The 17,671-nt window shown below is 37.4% G+C and overlaps 1 long non-coding RNA gene across 3 annotated transcripts in view; it reads left to right on the top strand.

The window, feature by feature from the left end:
* Positions 1-13,357, top strand: part of LOC112653364 (uncharacterized) — a 175,703-nt gene extending 162,346 nt beyond the window's left edge. For 2 of the 3 annotated variants that reach the window (XR_004814428.2, XR_007409714.1), the window contains exons 16-17: positions 9,533-9,599; positions 12,173-13,356. This is a non-coding gene — a long non-coding RNA (uncharacterized LOC112653364). Of the gene's footprint in view, positions 1-9,532; positions 9,600-12,172 lie in introns of all 3 variants that reach the window. The other variant, XR_004814431.2, reaches the window with a different exon arrangement.
* The last annotated feature ends 4,314 nt before the right edge of the window (positions 13,358-17,671 follow it).

Below are 17,671 nucleotides of genomic sequence, written 5' to 3' on the forward strand. Positions count from 1 at the left end.
TATTTGGGGGTGGTTTATCTCCCCAGCTGTTTTTAAGCAGAGAGTGGGCTGACCACCCAGTGGATGAGACCAGGATGGGTGGAAGTGGAAGAGACTATTTGATGTGACTCAAAAGAAAAAAATGCAAGATTCTTGGGGAAAATTCTATCATGGCAGAAGGCCATGAAATACTTGTCTTAAACAACTTTTTTTGTACTCTAGATTGTAAACCTACCTCCTGTAAGCAACCCTTAAAAATCGAGACAAAATAAAAGACAGCACTGAGAGTACTTTAAGGAAGGGAAGGCTTATATTAAGGTTATATCAAGTTCATAGAATAAAGAAGATAGCGGGATCTAATCTCTTAAATATTTTTAATTTGTTTTGTTTTCATCCTGTTTTGAATGGTATTGAAAGTCAATGAATAATTTAACATTAATTTAGTAAACCTTATGTAAGCTATTTTATCTTCATAGTCTTATAAAACTGGGTTTATAGAACTGACTCGTATAAATGGACTATCAAGGAGAATTACTATATGTAAATATTGGAGGTGATAAGAGAATGAAAGAGTATTGTGATTTCATCGTTTGGTTCTGTTCATGGAAGAATCATAGCTTTTCTGATTAAATGATTTATTAAGACCATAATTAACCCTTGTCTAATACAGCAAACAGAATTTAGTTTATTAGGATGTCATGAGGAGTAGAGACATGCCCATTTCTATTATGTTACACAGAATGTAAACTTCGTGATATTCGGAAAACAGGCTATTTACTTTGATATTCCTAGCACCTGGAATAGTCCTTGACAAATTAAACAGTAGATAAACTATTTGCTGAATAAATACACCTAAATCAGTGATTTCCCTGACCAAAATGAGACAGATAAACTACAAAAACAAACAAACAAAAAAAGACAAATCACATAAAAATAGGAAACTTTGGTAGAACCCAGAAATCTGAATGTTTTAATAGATTGCCCAATGATTTTGATATCTAATTTTGGTAACCACCAACTATCTACAGCTTGGTACCATATATTGGAAACCATAAGTAAGCCCACAGACATGGAGTGTAATTAAAAAAAAAAAAAAGAATGTCTTTAAGACAGGCACACTCCATCTGGTTAATTCATATTTTTATGTCACTCTCTACTGTTGTACACTAATTCCATTTTACCCATTTTCTTTACCTGTCTGGCAACTGAAGACATTGGGTTTTAATTCCTGAATTAATGCTTATAACTTTAAGCTATAATGATGCTTATAACTCAGTTTTGGCAGACTCTTGTTTTATATGAAAGCTTCAATTTGATATTTATTTTATTTTTACACTTCTTATAAGAAAAGGAGCACATTTTTGAGATTAAAAAACAGGAAAACCAAGAAGGAACTTGAACTAGATGTCTTTCAAAATACCTTGTAACTTTGAAGTTCATAGTGAGTGGTTTTGTGAAGGCCACTTATGAGAAAAGTCTCACGTATTTAGTACACCCTTCAGGTCTCTCATATTGCCTCTATGTAGAGAGGTATGCAGAAAATACACGCAAAAGAGGTTAATGCCTTGAGGGCTGAAAACAGATCAGCCTTCAAATGCAGGAATCTTGGTAAAATATAAAGTTGTTTTCAGTAAAAAGTCCATTAAAAACTAAGATTTACATCTCTTTCGGGTTACCAGTGTGGCAATAAACTCCAAACTTCTTAATTAGTTTGGAAGTGTGTAAGGCTTCTTCATCTGGCCTTGTCTCTCTTCAGCCTTGGTGAAAAGGAGCCCATGCTTAGCGTCCACTCATCCTGGCCACTCTTTTCATAGTTCCATTGCCCAAGGACATTTAGGCACTGAGGTAGCAGAGGGAACAAGCTGGCTGATATCCCACAAGGCGAGTCATTCTATCCATCTTCTTATTTAGTGCTTATTCTGTGGTGGGAATTCTTAGCATCATGGCATTTCCCACTATCCGTAAGTCCATCTATAACCATACTTCAGATGACTTCTCCCTCCACATTAGGTGAATGACCCAGTATACTGCTCCTATCTCTCCCTGCTGGTAAGATTTCCTTTAACACTGTCCTTTAGACAAATTTAAGTGGGGGATATAATGGAATGGTGATTTAGTTTTTAGCTACTACCAACATATATAAAAAGGTCCAAGTTTCTTTCTTCATTATGTGGTTGTAAAAAAAATCCCCACCTCCAGTAGGCCATAGTTAGTTGAAGAAGTGTTGTATGAGCATGAAATATAATACCGTCAGGCATAAAGTTGGTTGGAGTCCATTCAGAGCCAGTTGTGTAAGGGGCACTGGGGCAAGAGACAAGGAAGGCAGAGAGGACCTGATGTGTGCATATGAAGTACCTCAGTGTCTCCACAGTGGCTGACTCATAGCAGGCGCGAATAGTATTTGTGGTTTTTATCATCAGAAGCATGATACCATCAATAGCAATGGAGAAAGTTAACTATTCTGAGAAATTAAGGAAGTGAATCTTAGAAACTGTTTAAATGAAAGAGATGAAATTAAAATGGCTGCTGTAGACTGGAAGAGAAGGCTTAAGAGGGGACTTTTAGGCAAAAGCAGACTCAAGAGACGTAATAAAAGTGATCAGGTAAGGAGGGATAATGAGGTAAAGAATGAGGCAGGGAATTCTGAAAAGTTTTGAATTACAGTATAAAATATCTACATGACTTGGGATCCCCTGGGAGACCTGAACAGTTGTGATAGTTAATTATATGTCAGCTTGACTAAGCTAAGGGATGCCCAGATAGCTAACAAAACACTGTTTCTGGGCATGTCTGTGAGTGTTTCCAGAAGAGATTAGCATTCAAATCAGCAGGTTTAGTAAAGAAGACCCTCTCACCATTGTGGGTGGGCATCATTCAGTTGGTTAAAGGTCCCAAAAGAATAAAAAGGCAGAGGAAGGGCAAATAATATCTGGAATGTTCATCTTCTGCCCTTCGACTTCTGGGACTTGGGCTTTCTGACTCTGGGGCTTATAGCCTGCATCTCCTTTAGAGTAGGAGTCACATCATTAGCTCTCCTGATTCTGAGAACCAGAATCAGAAGGTTCTCAGGCCTTCTGACTGGAACTGAATTATTCCACTGGCTTTCCTGGTTCTCCAGCGTGTGGACAAGCAGATCATGGGACTTCTCAGCTTCTGTAATCATGGGAGCTAATTCATATAATAAATCTCCTGTTCTATCTGTATATATCCTATTGATTCTGTTTCTCTGGAGAACCTTGACTAATACAGAAGTGTAGAGAGTACTGACATTTTTAAGACTGCTAATTTGCAGAGGACTAATTTGCGGCAGTTCTTATGGGTTGTAAGTGCAAGCTGTTGCAGTAAGAGCTGTGAACTTGAAATCTAGTGATTGGTGTTTTAATCCTGTCTTTGCCACCTAGAGCATTTTTCCTTAGCTACAAATGTGAGAGATGGAATAGAAGGTCTTTGAGCCTGTTTTAGGCTTGATCATTATACAAGTATGATTGCAAATCAGAACCCTAGGATTCTGTGAATATCCCAGTGAGGCATCCTCCAAGTTTGACAAAAGATAGACTCACAAGGTGTGCTTATGTGGGAAGTGCTATTAAAACGTAAAATAAAATGATCAGATGTGCAAGTGATTAGATAGTTAAGTGATCAGCTAGCAGAAATGTGATAGAGAAGATCTTACAGGGCATAGAGAAGAACTGTAAGATGTTCCATTTTAATAGGAATATTAGTGAGGCATTGTACTGGACCTGAATGAGAGAGAAAATGAGGAATAGAAGGTAGATTTTGTTGATATCTTCATGTACATGTGTCTGGTAGATAAATTCATGTGAGCAGATAAAGCTGTTTAAAAATCTTAATTTGGGGGATCCCTGGGTGGCTCAGTGGTTTGGTGCCTGCCTTTGGCCCAGGGCACGATCCTGGAGTCCTGGGATTGAGTCCTGCGTCGGGCTCCTGGCATGGAGCCTGCTTCTCCCTCCTCCTGTGTCTCTGCCTCTCTCTCTCTCTCTGTGTCTATCATAAATAAATAAATAAATCTTAAAAAAAATAAAATCTTAATTTAAGCGACTTAGATTGGAGTCACATGAAACTTCCTTTACAAATGAATTGTATCATGTGAAGTTAAAGGAAATTCGGGAATAGTGGCTTGGCAGTAAAAGGTAAACAACTGCAACTAACCCCCACCCTCCCAGCCTTTCCGTGACTGAGGGAATTATAGTATGTAGTTGAAGAGAGAAAGAATGTGAAAGAGTAATAGTTTAGTCTTGCTAACGTTGAAGTGATGACAAAACCATTGTTTCACGTAGAGATTTACATTAGTGACGTATAATATGATGTAGGAGAAAACTTAGCTTTCAATTCAACATTTTAGTAGGCAAATTAAAAATAACACAATAGAATATTGCTTTTCCTCTTTCCAAAACTGCTATTATCTTGATTCAGGAGAAATTCTAACTATTCTATTATGGAATGGCCCCAGTTATGACCAGACTGGTCTTTACCTTGTGTGCAATAGAATGACTAACTGTCTGACACTATCTAGCTACTTCCTCTCCTTTTTCATATTTTAGATGCAATACTATGTGAATAATATGGTATTTGCATATGAATTCAGGTTAGACAGAATTAGATCAGAGAAGATTTCAAACACTATTTTCATTCAAAAGATAAGTGTCAATGATGGGATGGCAGATGACTTCAGTATGCAAATATTTTGGTTTTCATGGAGATAGGATGGATTCCAGCACAAACTACTTCCACCTGCAGAATTTTCTTAATAAAAATATATTTCTGTTGTCTTTGGTCCACTTTATAAAGACACTCAGTTTTCTTCACTTCACTATAATGGTCCTGAGAAGCATTCTCCGTGACTAAGGTTAAGGTGGAGGATACAGACATAATGTCATACTATAAAACTGCAGTTTTATCCATCTGGATCAACTTTCATGTTACTATTATCCATATGGGAAATTGTAAAGAAAGCAGAAATATGACTTTCATTAGATTTGTAAAATATACTGAAATTAAAAAAAAAAAGAATAGATTTTCTATCAATTTATTTGTCATTCTGGACAAAGGAATGTGCCAATCATCTGACTATATATTTCCACATCCAATTGATTACTCCTAGATATTTGCATTTGCATATGTTGTCCTATGAAAAAAAAAATCTTTAGAAGTAGTCTATTGTTATCTGGCTCCTTCTTCCCACAACTATGGCATATTGTAAATTGTCTCAAAGACTCGAGTTACAATGTTTGGTTCTTTAATCTCGTGTCAAACTGAAGGTTAGTTTGACCCATATTAAATAAGGGTAGAAACATAGAAAAGGAGACATTGGTGATAAACAGTGTTTAATTCCATTTTGGAGAAAACAATCAACTCTCTTTCCGCAGGATAAGGCCGAAAATGGCAAAAGATCACACAAATATACAGTGCTGTATCATTCTCAGGTTAATAAAAACAATTTATATGCAGGGTAGTGAACAAGAGGAAAGTTATGGAAAACATTTCTCACCCAAGGACAGTGTACCAGATGTGTTAAGACTTATGGGAGCAATCAGAGGTGACCAAGTCTCAGTGGCGGGCCTCATTAAGTTAGACGGTGACCCAGCACCTTCAACTTATTAAGCTGTCGAGAACTTCAGTGATTAAAACCAAAGAAAGGTCAGATACAAACCTTCAGAATGTCCCCACACTGATATTTTCTTGTAGGCACTAGACCCTCATGGAAATACTTCTCTTGACTTTTAAAAAATTAGGTATTTGAACTGGATTTATTCAAAGCTTGAAGGAAATTTTAGTAGATGATGCCTCCTTAAGACTTCTCATACCGGTTTCATGACTGTGATCAATATCTAAAAAAACGTATCCATAGAAGGTGGTTTTGCATATCATCAGAGATGAGGCCAGAGGAACAGATTCATGGGGATGGTAACATCTTTAGATAGATAGTTCTCAGAAGATGAGCAGGAGTTGTAGCTATTGTTAGAGATACTGGGAATAAACTTTCAAAATCTTATAATTAATACATGTAAAAGTTAAAATTGAAGATTTAATTCCATCCCAAGTTGTATCCTGGGCTTTTTATATTGTAAGGGTTTAGATAACTTTTCTCTGTCCCTTCCTTCTGTTTTCTCCAGATGTATCTGTCTCTGTATTATGATTTATAGATACACGGAGCTCTGAATACATTCATATGTAAATGTAGAGGTACAGTGTTATCATATGTATGTAAGTACATACAATACATGTATCTAGGATAATGTTAAATGTTATGCTTTCTGATGTCTTGGGATATAAGAGAAGTCTCAGTTCCACATGCACTCAAACCCTTCAATGCCTTAGTGGTGGAAAGTTGCTCTACTGTATCTGCAGCACATGCCAAAATATTGTGAAACTGGTTCTGCAAGCTTTAGCCTGTTGCACATCTCCAGGACATGAAAGAGAAAAAAACCAGAAAGGGCTATTTACGCCTATAATCCCCCCACCCGCCACCACTACTGCTTTATGGTATTTTTTCCTTACCTCCTTTCAAAGAAAGTTTGCCTTCAAGACAAGTGTTTGAAGAGTTTTACAGTTGCCCGGAGTTTGAGGGCCATAGGAAGGGGCCACTGCCCTCTCTAGGGAGAATTCTCCAAGCAGCAGAGTGATGGAAAGAGAGCCCAGCAGAGAGTAAACTGCAAATGTGTGTCGTGCAAAGGGCCAGTGGGAATCCTGAGGAAGGCAGCCTTGCCTCCGTCTTTTCACAAGGGACTCCACCATTTCACAGAACCACTTCCAGGGCACAGGGCCACTGCAGAGGCGGAACTATCACTAACGGAGGTGCTGAAGGGAGGGTGGGTGGTATGGCAGCTAACTGGAAGAGGCTTCTAGAAAGCCACAAAACTCCCTGTGAGAGGGAAAATCAGAAATCTTTGAGTTCACTCCTCCTTCCTATTCCAGGATACCAGTGGCTTGGGGAGAAACTTAAATTTGCATTGAAATTTAGAGTTAGTTGATACTTCATCAACAGGACTTTTATTATGGAAGTGGAACATGAAAATTTGTAGGATTCGCCTTGGCAAGGGGACATTCTCATCCAGTACTGATAGGAGTATAAATACAAATAATATTTCTGGGCAAAGACTTGGCAACATACATTAATAATTCTCTCAGAAATTAATATTTTTTGGCTTTCATCTTCCTATGAATTGACCTCTAGAAAATAATACAAAATTACACAAAATTCAGTCAATAGTATGCATCATATTATCTCTAATAATAAAAACAGAAACAATTTATATCTAAGAAGAGAATGGTTCAATATACCTTGTGGAACATCAGTATGATGGAGAGAGATTGCATAACCATTTAAATTGTTATTTTCAAAGATTAATATAGAGCAAATGCTTAGCATATAATGTTAAGTGAAAAAGAAAGATGCAAAATTATACATGAATTTGAATATAAATTTAAATATTTATGATTATGTAAAATATGTATGCCTAAACAAAAAGATTGAAACAAAATATTAAGAGTTATAATCAGATGGAGTATGAATTGGTAATTGTATTGCTTTATTTATACATTTCTAAATTTTTCAAATTCCATTAAATTAATATTATATTGCATATATTACAATTGAAAGACACAAAATACAGGGTGATTTATTTTACTGATATAATAAGCAACATTTTTTTCCTGACTATTACATATAGTATTAATAATGGTGGCATAACAGAGCATATGAGAAATCCAAATTCAGTATATTTTATTCTATGAATTTCTAGTCTTACTATATATTTTAATATGAACAATATAATTTTAGATACAAAGTTTCATAGAAAAATTATGGATTCACTGTCATTTCTTTAAAAAGTATTTTCAAACACTTTTGTAATTTTTCTACCCAAAAAAGAAAATATTATTTTTACTGATATAATTTACATTTTTATGTATGTGTTTTTATTGATATTAATTCATACTCCATTAAGAAATGTGCTTTTGATTCCATTTCCTATACATCTTAAATTCCTGTATTTCTAATGTGCTTAACACAAAGAATAATTTGGTTTTGGAATGCAAATACTTAAACATAAAATTTTGTAGTTAGTACATGTGAAAACACTATGTAGATGACATTGTCTTCATTTGGAGGCACAAATCTCACAATTACTTTTCAGCTTCCCTTATGTTCCTTCCCTTCTCTTTTCTTCCTTTCTTTCTTTCTTCTTTCTTTCTTTCTTTCTTTCTTCTTTCTTCTTTTTCTTTCTTTCCTCTTTCTTCCCTTCCTTCCTTCATTCCTTCCTTCCTTCCTTCCTTCTTCCTTCCTTCTCCTCCTCTCTCTCTTTCTCTCTCTCTCTTCTTTCTTTCTTTCTTTCTTTCTTTCTTTCTTTTCTTTTCTTCTTTCTTCTTTCATTTTTTTTTTTTTTAGACTTTATTTACTTATTTGGGAGAGAGCACAAGAGGGAGAGGGAGAGGGAGAAGCAGACTCCCTGCGGAACAGAGAGCCTGATGAGGGACTCAATCCGGACCCTGAGTCATGATCTGAGTTGAAGGCAGATGCCCAGTCAACTGAGCCACCCAGGTGCCTCATTTTATTTCTTGATCAATATTCTCCCTGTGTTGTTTTTCCTCCGCTTTCTGACTTAGATGAGAATCCTCACCACATGGCTTCCCATGTGGCTACTGAAAGGTTGTAAGGTACAAACTGGAACCTGAGGAGTTGGCTGTCTGTGATGTGACTCTTGACCAAAGGAAAAAGGAGACTGAAAGGTGTTGGACACATAAATTCCTTTCCTTTTCTTTCTCTTCTTCACTGACTTCTCAGAGGCTTGCTTTCTTCTCATGAATCTTACAAACAAGTTTTAAGAGCCAAGTAACAGAGACAAGTCAACTCATCATCAACTCTGTGGCTCACTGTTAAGCAGAAACCAGTGTGGTGACACATCGTGGTGCACTGGTCTCACCTGCCTTTGCTTTGTTTCCCTTTTTCTGTTACCTTCATCACCAGAGCCAGCACCTCCCAAAATGTGTAAGCGCTTTAATCTTTGCCTTCTGCTTCTCTATCTAGAAGAACCAGTTTATGATACTTTCCACGTGAGATAACCTCCTTCTCCATCAGCAGACTTGGCATGTCATGGACTATCAGCATTCTGGCAAAGAGTTTTGCTAATGAACCCACCTTTGCTGTTATTTTGAAAAACTCAAAGGGAAAAATTTGAATCTGCAGAATAGGAGCTTATTTCTTTAGACACCCGAAATTGTGACTGAAAGATGACTCTGTTGAAGCCAATTTTAAGGTCGAGGTGGTAATACCAGGATTTTGGCAGGAAGGGAGAGAGAGTTTCCTCAGTAGGATCCAGGGAAAAATGACTGCCTTCAAATTCATTATGTTTCAGGTTGCATTGCACAGTCCAGATAATATCAGAATTGTGGTCTCCAACCCAGTGGGTGATCTCACATACATTTTCTGAGATTCAGTGAACAAACTTAGCCCCGTGTGATTAAAAGTGGGTTTAATCTGGATTTTACCGGACTAGGCTATTTGATGTCTAAAAATCTTGGTTTATCTCTGTAGTGGCCACATATGGATTCGAGAAGATCATGGTGATTCAAGCATGGCTATGTTGAGTGAAGTCTATGTGGTGAGAACTTTGCCTTTTTTACTGAATTCAGAAAAGAAAATGGACATGGACAATGACATTTGGAAAGAAGTCTATAATTTGGTTAAAACAGATAGGACAAGTCAATTTTCTATTAATGTGTGACTTACCTCATTGAATCCACATTTAAAACATCTAGGTTCATCCAGTATCAATGATAAAAACAAAAGGTATATGGCATGCAGGATAAACTCTTATGAGCCTTTCTTGTGTTCTAAATGCTCAAGGATTGCCTTTTGTTTGAGAACCTGAGAGTAGATATACTTTGACATCCAGAAGATCTACAGTAACTACGATATCTGATATCTGGGTTCTATGCTGAGGGAATGTAACAACTCTAATGTGACTAATGGAGCTTTCAGTTACTGCCTAGGTTAGATCACACTTCCGTATTTCTTTCTACAGCAAGATTTTGGGCCCCTAGTAACAAAGCATGCTAATAAAATTCTTGCATTTTAACATATGAAAGAATTAAATTGACTATCATAATGTGCCCCAAAAGAAGGAAAAAAAGGAAGACAATATAAAAAATTAAATGGTTCAATCTAAAACTAGGTAGAAATATGAGAGTGAATTTTCTCTAATGAAACAATTAGACTACACCTATCAGACTGCATTCCTTTTTATACTATGTCCTCTGTAGTCTGAACAGCTAAGGTTCTGGGTTATATTTTTAAATAAGCCAATTGGCAGTTAAAAATAATAAATTTAATTGACTTTTAAATAATATAATTATGTATAATACCATATTAAAATATGATAAATTTTATATAATATAATAACATATATTATATAATAAAATATATATAACAATATTATATATAATAAACTATATATAATGTGATATATTAAAATATAACATAATATATTTTAAAATATAATTAAAATTTGGTTAATTATAAAATTAATTAATTAACCAAATTTTCACTGTAGACCTTATGAATAATAAAGAAAAGCATGTGGAGGGAAACAAAATTTGTACATCCTTGGAAAGTCGTTGCTAATTTGTGTTTGTGCCCCCCAAATTTTTTATAGTTTTTTACACAGTTACATACTTCCAAAATAAGATAATACTACATAGGCAATATTGCATTCTATTTGGGAGATTTTTTGTCATCAGTTTTCTGTACATTTTCCAAGACTTTTTATATTCTCTGAAGATAATGTTTAATTGCTTCATATTATCTTCATATGATGGTAGTGTGATTTATTTACTCAGCAGCCCACTTGTGGCTGTTTTTTTCTACTTTACCATTAGAAAGAACTCTGTATTGAGGCTCCTTAAATTTTTTGTGTGTGGGGGAGAATCTCTTAGTTCTTTCTAAGAAGTAGAATTACTGACTCAAAAGGAATACAAGATTAAAATTCTTTTGATACATATTACCAAACTATTTACAAAAACTGGAGGTCAAATGCTATTCCAAGTATTTTCAATTTATGTTTTGACTATAACTGAAGTTTAACTTTTTTTCACTTATTAGCAATTTATTATTTATGAATCTTGATTCTTGATTAATTTTTTGCAAAAGAATTCATCTTATATATTGGATTACAAGAACTCTTTACATATTGAAGCTTTTTATGAGTGTACTAGACAGAAGTAAACATGAAAGACAAAGTACTTGCTTTCACAAGCTTAGTTTAGCATGCGAGACATAAAATAAGTAAGCAAACAAGGAAATAAGACACGCAGTTGTTTCAGACAAAGATATTTCTTTGCATCTGGTCTTTTAGATAGTGATGGGTGTACTAGAATTGAAAGGGATGATTCCTTACCTAATGTGTACAGAATGTGATAAGGTTCTCCAGTTCTCCAGCCTTCATCTTAAATACATATATATTATTTTATAGTTTTCCTTATTTAGCTCTTGCCCACTTCTTATCTAGTTTCTTCTTTTGTATTTTATATTTTTGTTTTTATGGAGGAGAGCTGTCTTTGCATTATGTTTCCTAATTGGCTCTGGTAGGTGACTGACTGTTTTAATCATGATATCTATAATTTGAGCTTTGGTGCCAATGTTAGGATCAGGGTGAGCCAATTACCACAGGGTGCTACTCAAAATTTCCTGTGATTGAGCTCCCAGGATTCTATCTTCCTAAGTCCCTAAGCTCACCCTTGGCTTGGAAATGTCAGAGTTGGAGAACCTGATGATAACCAAAAAACTCAGCCTTATTAAAAGTATCTCTGTCTATTGGTAGTTTATCTTTTTTTTTTTTTTAAGATTTTATTTATTCATGAGAAACATAAAGAGAGAGACAGAGACACAGGCAGAGGGAGAAGCAGGCTCTAGTTGGAAGCCTGATGTGGGACTCGATCCAGGGACTCCAGGATCATGCCCTGGGCCAAACGCAGACGCTTAACAGCTGAACCACCCAGGCATCCCAGTAGTTATGTCTTGAAGTTGTACTATGAAACCTGCCATTTAAAAAACACTTTAGTTTTTGTTTTGCATCTAGTCAAGTTTAAGAAACTTTTAAAAGGTACTTATACATTCTAAAAATCCTCTTAATATTATTCAGGTTGTATTATAGTTTTTGAACTTACTTTCTTGCAGATTTTCATTTGGAGAAGAAGAGAGTTGATTCATCATGATTGGACAATGGTGAATGAGACTCAGGAGCTGTGTCTGCTTCCTGACTTCTTACTTGACCAGGGAGGATGTGAATGGTTGTGTGAAGGGGGTTGAGTGACTCTACTGTGGGAACAATTCCCAGGAATGATCTATTTTCCTCTCTCACTGAGTGTCTACTGTGTATTTTTATGGCACTAATTACTACATGGGGGCCCTAACAGGTCACATTAGTCCAGGGAGAACACAAGAATCAAGGAAAACATTGTCATATCATTTTCCTGAGGTTTGCTGGTGAAATTTTGGAACTTCTTTTCCTTTGGACTTCAAAATATTAACTGCCATGTTGTATTAATATAATGTACTAATATTCCTTGGCATGATTAATTTTTTCCTACTAAATTTGAAGCCTTTGAAAGCTTTGTGTCTTGGGATCAAGACTATAGGCCTGTTATATTTTTTCTCAGGCTTGCCTGAAAAATGTTTAAGTATGAGAATGAAAGAATATTGATGCTATCTCTCTATACACAAAGATTCCGCTTAGGGGAGAGATAAATGTTTGTCCTTAACAACCAGCTCCAAACCAGGACCAAGCACACCTCCCCCCCATATACAAATCACTTCCCACATTCCCATATGATTGCACACTTGACTATCACGGTGCTCAGTACTGTGATTTTTTAATTTATTTTATTAAAAAATTTTTTTAAAGATTTTATTTATTCATGAGAGAGAGACACACACACACACAGAGGCAGAGACATAGGCAGAGGGAGAAGCAGGCTCCATGCAGGGAGCCTGACATGGGACTCGATCCCGGGTCTCCAGGATCACACCCTGGGCTGAAGGCGGTGCTAAACCGCTGAGCAACCCGGGCTGCCCAGTACTGTGATTTTTAAATTATTTATCTGTCTGAGTTTTCTTTACTCGATTATAACTCCAAAAAGTTAGGAAGTTGGTCTTGGATTTTCACTCTGTCTTCTTCAAACCTCAGTATAAGGCAGAGCATATGGTAATTGCTTATTGAATGAATCAATAATCCATTGAATAATCATTTTATTTTGTTCTCACATTGCTTCTGAGCTCGATCAACATCAGATTCTGCCAAATGCTTTTATAAGCTATTTTAATTCTATATCAAGTTACTAAAACTTAAACAATTTTCTGTTAAAAAATAAAATGTTTGTTTTCGCTGTGCTTCTCTTCAACTTACAGAGTAAATTGGTGTTTGGTTTGATGAGTAAGTGTATTTAGACATTTATCTGGCACACTTGAATAGATAGATCAGTGTACTGTTTTTAAAGTAATAGTATAGCATGTGGAATTTACTCTGACAGCTTCTAGCAGCAGTAGTAGCTCACACTTATACGTATAGCATTTACTACGTGCCAGCCTAGTAGCGAACTTAAGACTATTTGCCAGGCATGATTTAAGGACTTTAGATATATTGCTTTGTCTGCTCTTGTTCATAGTTCTGTGAAGTTGGTATGATTATTCCCATTTTATGTATGAGAAAGCTAGAGCAGGGAAAAGTTAAATGACGTGTCCAAGGTTATGTGGCTGGTAAGTGGTGGAGGGAGGACTAGACAGCCAACTGGCCTCCCGGCCTATGATGTCCTGCCCACTGTGCTAAAGTCTCTGCTATTTTAGGTCACGTTTCGAACATGATGCTGAGGAAGAAAAAAATATTAAGTGATAAAGAAAGACAGAATTACAGAAATGTACCTGGAATCCAATTCAACATCAACATGAGTCTCAGAGAATTTTATTGTTGGTAAAAAGCTCCGAGATTGAGTCATATGTTCACATTCAAAACAAAAATTTTGAGATGAAAAAGTGTCACACGTAATGCCCATTGCAGTCTATAATGGCCAAACCGAATCCAAAATCTTTGAACAAACAGCCCTGCGTGATCTGCAGTGCTCTTTCATGTAGAAGTGGGAATTTTTCAGCCAAGACTAATTAATTAGTGCTAGTTAAGAAAGACTGTCCACCTGGGTTTTCACTCCTCTTCACACCCCCAAATCTCCGAATCTTGGCTAAGAGAAAGGGGTACCTGAGGCTGCCAGCCCATCCTTTGTGCCTCTCAGTTTGTCCCCTGCCATCTGTCTGACAGTGTCGCCATGTCTCACCCAAAACCCACCCCTCCAGCTTTCAGGCAACCTGACTGCCATAGCCGTTCTTTCAAGTTGCTTCCACTCCTGATTTTGTGACATTAGGGAAAACAAGACATTTGGAAGCTTTTTAATAGACACGTTTGAACATAATGAAAGTTATCCGTTTTGTCATGGGAATGATAAAGAGAGAAGCAAAATAGGAGTTGTTTTAAAGGTTATTAGGAAGAACTTTCTTACCCAACAACTGTGTTCACCAGAAATGTACCTTCACTCAGGTATTGCCTGAAAGACCATATTGTTGCCCCAGAAGGAGCATCATCAAATAGTACCAGACATTATATTACATTCATACAGATTGATATCAGCTTGGGAGGAGTTAGTGTTTCTTGAGGGTTTGTGTGGCAGGTGCCTTACACATATTACTTCATTTGATCCTCAGTAATTGGTGAACTAGGTGTTATTTGCCTACCTCAGGCAGGTGTTATCATCCCTTTTCACAGACTGTAAAATAAAAACAAACAAACAAACAAAAAACCAAACAGAAATATTCCATACTATTTATCCGAAGTCTCAGAGTCCTGGAATTTGATGTTAGTCCATTCTGTCTCCAAATCTCAAACTCTTTCTATAATATGATTTTAAACAAACAAACAAACAAACAAACAGACTTTTAATTTAATTATAAAGGACAGAGAAGCAGCCAGGGACAGTGCCTAGAGAGGGCAGTCTTGGCTGGGAGGTTCTGGGAAGCCAGAAAGTGACATAAATCTAAGAGGGTCTCTGAATGTATGAAAAGGTAAAGAATAAAAAAGTCCTAGGAATCTCAAGTATGTTCCCTCCTTTGCAATACTTCTGAAAGCTTGCTGTTCATGGCCTGCTAGAGTCAGAGACTGGAAAGGAGTTCAAAGTAGATATTGGAGTGAGGAAACCCCAGGTTTTTGTTTTTTTTTTGTTTGTTTGTTTTTTGTTTTGTTTTTTAAAGATTTTATATATTTGAGAGAGAGAGAAAGAGAGAGAGAAAGAGAGAGAGATAGAGAGTTCAGGAGCCAGGGAGGGGGAGGGACAAAGAGAGGGAGAAGCAGACTCCCTGCTGAGCAGAAAGCTGGTGGTGGGGCTCAAACCCAGGACCCTGGGATCATGACTTGAGCCGAAGGCAGATGCTTAACCAACTGAGACACCTGGGCACCACGAGGAAACTCCAGTTTTGAAGATTTGTTTGCTATACCTCTATTCATAAGATTCCAAACTTTTAGATTTGCATTCCAACTTCTAAAAGTATTGTTTAAAATTTGCATTCCAACTTCTAAAGTAAAATTGTCTGCTACCAGATGAAAGACAGTGAAGAGAGTGCTGACAGAAACAGAAGTGGCTGTCTGAGATATTAGGGAGGTAGACTCCACAGGATTTAGCATCTGTTCGAATGAGAGGGAGCTCTGAGACCGAAGAGGCCCAGACTTGTGGAGCTGGTGAGGTGAGAAGGGTGTGGGGTCCATGTGTGGGGCTCGTAGGGCATCTTGGTAGAGATGATTAGAAGAGAGTTTTGAAGAGGAGGAAAGCTTGTGATGTTGGTAATGGTCAACATATCCATTTGCTTAAAAATGATAGCTAAAGCCAGGCTTTTCTCTGGGTAGCTTTTCAGGGAAAGAAAATAGAATAAGTAAGGGGACCAAGGACAGAAACATTGGAGACGTATGTTTGGGAAGCAGGAAGAGAAATCACAATCCAACAAGCAGTCTTAGAAGGAGCAATTTGAGAACAGCAGTACGGAAGGTGCTGGAAGAGAGCTATGATGAAAAAGATCCCAGAGCAGTTAAAGGTGAAAAAGGAGGAGAAGTATCTTCCATTTGGCAGCTATTATCACACCCCGGAGAGAGCAATTCAGTAGGTCAGTGGAGCAAATGGGGAAGGAAAAAGTGAGGAAGTTCCTCTTCTGAGAATGAGCTTTGGAGAAATTTAAGCAGGGAAGGAGCACAGGGGGCAGGGGCAGGGTGGTAATGTGATGGGAGCACACCTGTTAGTGGGGCTGCAGGCTTACAGTCTGAGGGGTTGGGGGGTGAGGAGGGGGTATCAAGAGAGCCAATGAGAGAGGAGAAAAGGTACGTGATTCGGGGACAAGCTCTTGGAGGATGTGGAAGGAATGGGATGAGGTTGCAGTTGAAGGAGCCCTGAGATGACTTCTCCACCTGCCATGGGAGGGAGGGAAGTGGGGAGAAGGAGGAGGAAGGAGCTGAGGAATTTGGAGAAAAACAGGAGAGAATGAGAAAGCTCATTGCTTCTAGTTTTGATCTCACTTAAGTAGAAAGTGAAATTATTTGCAGAAAATAACTGTGGGTCGTGGCTCAGTTCTTAAGGGGCCAGAAGAGCCTTATGCAAATTCAATCAATTCGGAGACAAATGAGCATTGAACGGTGGCCCAGAGCGGCTGGTTTCTGCTGAGCGCAGGATGGAACCAGTTGTCCATGTAGCACAACTTGGGAATCCAAGAGCAGAAAAGGCGGCCTTTGAGGTTTACCTGGGCTAGGTGATTAGCATTGCTCCTTGCTGCTTACAAACTTCTTGGCAGTACTCTGGAAAACTCAGCAAACTATTTTCTTTATCTTTATTGCTCTTGTCTACCAACTCCAACGACCCTTATCTGCTTCGGTGATTTCAACGCACGGGTCATAATCTTTCTCTCCTCATGTTTGACATCCTCCTCCCATCGTTTCACGATCCACATTAATATCAGTGTTTCAAAGTCCCTTCTTGGCTTCCTCAGTTCTGTTTAACTGTGTCTCATTCCACCTAAACATCCTAGGACTGCACCTATATTTCACATGCCATGGTCATTTTTCATTGCTGCTTCGCTGACCATAGTCTTGAGTTGTGGCTTCAGAATCTCCATCAGAGAGTAAAAATAGAATTTAATTTGAAGGTAAATTGGCATATATAGTTAAGATTTTATTTGTTTGCCAGAGGGAGCGAGAGCACAAGCTGGGGGAGCAACAGAGGAAGAAGAAGAAGCAGGCTCCCCACTGAGCAGGGAGCCCAAGAGGAGGACTCAAGGCCACTCAAGCTGATCCCAGGACTTTGAGATCATGACCTGAGCCAAAGGCAGATGCTTAACCGACTGAGCCACCCAGGCGCCCGGAATTGAAGTATATTTTAATCTGAGAAAATAATTACTCTTGCAGATTGATCCTAATACATTCTTTTTCTCTAAGGGACAGCAAGTATGCTGATTAATAAACGTAAGTGAATGCATCCACTGTCTTAAATGCCCCTTTAATATGAAGATTACATAATCCATAAAATAATGGTCACCATTTAATGAATATTTACACTGACATAGTTACTCAATGTGCTTTTTGTTAACTCCTCATAACAG

This window comes from Canis lupus, chromosome 3, assembly GCF_003254725.2.
Source record: "Canis lupus dingo isolate Sandy chromosome 3, ASM325472v2, whole genome shotgun sequence".
NCBI lineage: Eukaryota > Metazoa > Chordata > Mammalia > Carnivora > Canidae > Canis > Canis lupus.